Genomic DNA, 5,475 nt, shown 5'->3' with positions numbered 1-5,475 from the left:
CACTTTTCTTTGATGGACCAGCTGTATTTGTGTTTGAGACAGAGTCTTGCTCTGTTTCCCAGGCTAGAATGCCTGGCATCAGCCTAGCTCATAGCAACCTCAAACTCCTGGGCTCAAGCAATCCTCCTGCCTCAGCCTCCTGAGTATCTGAAACTAGGCTCATGTCACCATGCCCAGTTAATTTTTTATATTTTTAGTAGAGATGGGGGTCTCACTCTTGCTCAGGCTGGTCTCAAACTCCTGACCTCAAGCCTCCCAGAGTGCTAGGATTACAGGTATGAGCCACCTCACCACCCTCGAGAGGTAGACATTTTCTTTGAGAATGGTCTCCAAACCACTAAATAAAACAAATGGGTGAGGGTCAAATTTTAATGTCATTTCTTACAAGGGATTCTTATCTCAATAGAAATGCTGGTTCTCAGTCTGTAGCCCTGGGTTATCAACCAACACAAGCTTTTGATAAGGAACAGCTTGACCCATAGTAAAATCTTATAAGCCATCCCAAAGAACCTCATCAAAAGCAACTATATACTTCCAGAAAATAGAAAAAGAAAATATATTTTAGAATTTATTCTTTAACTTTAGAGATATGAGAGTTTTGTATTCTCTTAAAAGTGAGATTGAAGAATTTTAGGAATGTTTGTAATTTTTTTTCTTAAAGGTAATAGCAGCTTTTGTTTTAGAGACAGGGTCTTACTCTTTCACCCAGGCTGGATTGCAATGTTGCATTCATAGTTCACTGCAGCCTCCAACTTCTGGGCTCAGGTGATCCTCCTGCCTCAGCCTCCCCAGTAGCTTGGGACTACAGGTGCACGCCACCAGGCCCGGCTAAATTTTTTATTTTTTGTAGCAATGGGGGTCTCTCACCATGTTGCCCAGGCTGGTCTCAAACTCCTGGGCTCAAGCAATCTTCCTCCCTCTGCCTTCCTAGGTGTTGGGATTACAGGCGTGAACCACCATGCTGGCAAGCGGTTTAAAAAATAAAGAAACATGGGGCAAAATAACAAGTGAGCGTGGATTCACTGAAGAGTCTGTCAAAGCAATTACTTCAACTATAGAATGGGCTTTGTTTGGCAGACTGCCTGTGAGTCTTAATCCCAAGGTCCATCCAATTCCCAAGGAGCACTCCAGCACTAGACCAATATCCATAAAGCACCTCCTGTATCCTGCTCATTTGGTTTCTGGTGGCAGAAAACATCAGCTACGCTCCCCACCAGATTTTACCTCTGTCTGGTCGTTTGGGCACAGAGGAGTAGGGCAATTTGAGAGAAGCATACGTGGTCTTGGGAATGTCCAAAGGCTACTTGGCACTTATCACTGGTGGGTGGGAAATTATGGCCCTACTAGGATCCATATCTTAACACGGGAAAATATTGGAACTTCTGTCTGGTCACCATCCTTTCTACTCCCCTCACCCCTACGGCTTTGAATATTTCAGAAATTTCAATTCCTCTACTAACAGTTTGCTTATCCACAGAAAGAAAGGTTATTTAGCAAAAGGGAGGATTCGGGCAGCTTTCCTGGGATCTCACACCATAGACTTATAACTGCAGAAATGCAAGTGAACATTCCAGCAGGGGAAAGAATGGCGTTAATGGTGTCACCAACTGCCGACATTCCCTACAGCTCATCAGTTATCCTTCTTTCTTTTTCTCCATATGTCCGGAGGCACGTAATTCTCTAGGAGAGGGTGAACACAACTTAGTCCCCAATTCCCTCGAGGCTGCAAACAGGGGCAGCTGATTTAGATGGGTGTGGAGATTGTGACCAGCAGAAGGGCCGCGTTGGGCTAATTACTATACAAACACTGTTTTCCCCATCTGAGAGAACCGAAGCCCAGAGTAACGTCCTTCGAAAGCCACCAAAGAACTCGAGAGAGGCCCTCACTTGCGCACTGAGCAGATTTCGTTTCACAGCTTCTGGATTGGTATTTGGCAAATTGGGTCCTAGGAGTGGCTTCTGATCACCACGACGCTCCGTTCCGCTTTTATTCTTTTGACACCTTGAGTTTCACCCCTCACCGTCTCCCCAGCCTCAAACAAACCACTCAGATTCGACTGTGTCTTCCTTCAGCTTTGAGGAAAAACATTTTCAAATTCTCACGTCTGAAATACTGCTTGGTAGTTACGAGCATGGGCCGTAGAGATAGATTGCCCGGGTAAAACCCTCAGCTCGGCCACTCTTTGCCGTATGATCTTGGGCAGGCAGAAAAATAAGAGCACCCACCTCAGAAGTGTGGTTCTGGGATTCCATGAATTAATCCGTGTAAAGTGCTTGGGAGAGCGCGCAGCAGAGTCCGAGCTATGTAGGTGTTTGTCAGCATTATTATTGCTCAACTATAAGGGATTTTTGAAGACGGAAGTCAGAAATTATGTAAACCTACAGAGAGGACCCTGTTCCCCACCCTCGCCCCTGCCCTTCCCCTGCCAGACCTCGTGGAGCATGTCAGGTTTTGTGACATCACCACCAACTGGCGCTGCTCCACCTCAATGCGACAGGTAGAGAGCCGGGGCTTTGACAACAGGAGCCTTCTTGGAATGGTGATACAAGCTTGGGGCCTTCCGGCCAGTGAGCACTTCCCGTGCAGCTTTGAACTCTAGGGATTGCGACGTTTTTCAATTTTGTAGTTTTATCTTACCTTTTTTTGTAGGTTGTCGATAAGGAATTTCCGACAAATAGAATATTAAGTCTCTCCCTCAGCTTTTCTTGTCAGCATAGTTATATATGTATTTGCTTATCTACTGATATACTCTCTGACCATTTTATTAATTCCTCTGTGCAAGGACAACATCTGTCATACTCACGCAATGAAATAAAGTTGAACATTATATAACTTTTTTATTATGGAAATTTTAAACACAAAAAGTAGGAAATATGACATAACGAAGCCTTATATATCCATCACCCAACTGCAAGAATTAGCAATATTTTTGCCAATCTCATTTTTATATACATATAACCTTTTTTCTCCTGTATTTTAAAGCAAACTCCAGGCATCATATCATTTTATCCATAAAGACTTCAATATGTAGGAAAAATAGAATTTTTTTTTTTTTTTGAGACAGAGTCCCGCTTTTGTTGCCCGGGCTAGAGTGCTCACAGCAACCTCAAACTCCTGGGCTCAAGCAATCCTTCTGCCTCAGCCTCCCAAGTAGCTGGGACTACAGGCATGCGCCACCATGCCCGGCTAATTGTTTCTATATATTTTTAGTTGTCCAATTAATTTCTTTCTATTTTTAGTAGAGACGGGGGTCTCGCTCTTGCTCTGGCTGGTCTCGAACTCCTGAGCTCAAACAATCCACCCGCCTCGGCCTCCCAGAGAGCTAGGATTACAGGCGTGAGCCACCGCGCCCGGCCCGACAAATAGAATTTTTAAGTACTGTATATGCACTGCTTATTTAGTGGGAATGTCTAATAAGAAAAGTGGCTTCTTCTGATTTCTTCGTTTTATCTTATTTTGGCCAGTATGTTAATTTTCTCAAAATAAACTTAAAGGATCGAGTGAACTACTCATTGCACAAAATTGATAGACAGAATTTCGTTTATATAGTCAGCAAGAAAATTTTCCTTCTAAGGACCAGTGTTAAGTACTGTTCTTATCCCTATTTAATTCGAACTTAATCAGCGATATTGTTCAAGAACAGAGTCACCTAAATATTCATATTCATGACAATGTGTGGTATTTCCCTCATTTTTCTCCTTTACTTGAATGACTTGTCAGAAGTTGTCAAAGCTGGAAGAAACATTAGGGGTTACTCAGTTCGTCTTCCCAAGTAGGGATTTGAGTTAGAAAGAGCCACAACTAGGACCCTACATCCTGGTTCCTGCATCAAGGGGGTTACCCATCCCACAAGCCATTCCTGGTGGTGGTGGTAGCCAGGCTGAGTCAATCTTGCGCTAGGACACAAGCGACTTCCTTTCTCTCGAGAACCAGAGGAGCCCCATCAGGACGCTTGCTCTTCTCTACTTTTTAAAAAACACGTTCCCACCTGTTGCTGATGTATCATAGACTGATCAATGCCAAGTTCTAGAGCAAATAACAAAAGAGAAAAGAGGGCGTCTCCTGGCTCTCGGGCATATTACAAAAGCAAACGAAAAGGAATCGTAGAGCCAGGTTTCTGGCACCTCTCAGAAAACAGGAACGCCAGAAGTTTAGATCGGGAGGCGGGGAAATCGAACCCTCGAATACAGAATACAACGGTGGAAGGAGGGGTGGAGTGAAGGTCGGAAAGTGTGTCTTTAGGGGCACGCAGGGCGGCGGGGCTGGAGCAGGGTTAGCAAGATAGGGTTGACTTGCTTCCAACAAGGTGTGCCAGGCACTGGTTCACCCTGTTAGCAGGTATTTGCCAAGTAACTTCACCACTCTAAAGTGTCGTCCGTCATTTTTGTTGTGGTTGTGAAAGGTACATTAAGACACCTGACTCTATGATTATGACAATTAAACCTGGAAAAAGCGATTCGATTATGCTGCCAGAAAAATATCTGGGAGCACTACACGAAGGAAGAAATCAAAGAGATCAGATCCCTATGCGATGAGGTGGCCAAGTGGTTAAGGCGATGGACTACTAATCCATTGTGCTCTGCACGCGTGGGTTTGAATCCCATCCTCACCATTAGTTGGCCTTTTGTTCAAAGAATCCCGAATGATGCATAAGCACTTTATTTGGTGAGTGAATTCCTTACTCATCAGCCATTTGAGTAATGCCCTCTAATGTTTCCTGTTTTTTGCTTCCTCAGTAGAATTTATAGTGGCTGTGAATTTAATTTGTTAGTTTATTTGATTTATGTTTCATTCCCACACCGAATTTTCATTCCCTCACAAGTTTTGCTTAGCAGAATTCCCCATTGGGAAACAATTGAAGATTCAATTGAAGGCCATCGATAAAATTTTTAAAAACTGATAAAATTATGTAGAGTTATATAAACAAAATTACGCATACTGAATTTTATGAGTTAAGGCATTTGCAGGCTAATTTTATCTCTACTGCAATTTTCATCTGTTATCTTAATGCTAACTTTAAAAGCAACTGTTGTTGTCTAAGTATGCCTGTCTTTGACAAGGAGGAGAGAGTGTGCTTTTAGGTAGAGATATGACAGAACTTAAAAAGGCCACTCCAAGGCTGGGCGTGGTGTCTCACACCTGTAATCCTAGTACTCTGGGAGACTGAGGCAGGAGGATTGCTTGAGGCCAGGATATTTGAGACCAGCTCTGAGCAAGAGCGAGACCCCATTTCTATAGAAAGAAAGAAGAAAGAAAGAAAGAAGAAAGGAGGGAAGAAAGGAGGGAAGGAAGGAAGGAAGGAAGGAAGGAAAGAAGGAAGAAGGAAGGATGGATCACCCACCCCTGTAGTTCCAGGTGCTGAGGAGGATCCCCTGAGCCCAGGAGTTTGAGGTTGCAGTGGGCTGTGATGATACCACTGCACTCCATCCCGGCAGACAGAGTGAGACCCTGTCTCAATAAAAAAGGAAGTACAT

At 43.8% G+C, this 5,475-nt stretch overlaps 1 non-coding gene across 1 annotated transcript; it reads left to right on the top strand.

Annotated features, from left to right (window-relative positions):
• Window positions 1–4,531: 4,531 nt before the first annotated feature.
• Window positions 4,532–4,613, top strand: TRNAS-ACU. Its single transcript has one exon. It is a non-coding gene; the product is annotated as a tRNA-Ser (tRNA).
• The last annotated feature ends 862 nt before the right edge of the window (window positions 4,614–5,475 follow it).

This window comes from Propithecus coquereli, unplaced genomic scaffold (assembly GCF_000956105.1).
Source record: "Propithecus coquereli isolate 6110/MARCELLA unplaced genomic scaffold, Pcoq_1.0 Scaffold882, whole genome shotgun sequence".
NCBI classification, from domain to species: domain Eukaryota; kingdom Metazoa; phylum Chordata; class Mammalia; order Primates; family Indriidae; genus Propithecus; species Propithecus coquereli.
Note: the sequence above shows the minus strand (reverse complement) of the source record. Positions and strands in the feature narration are given on the sequence as shown.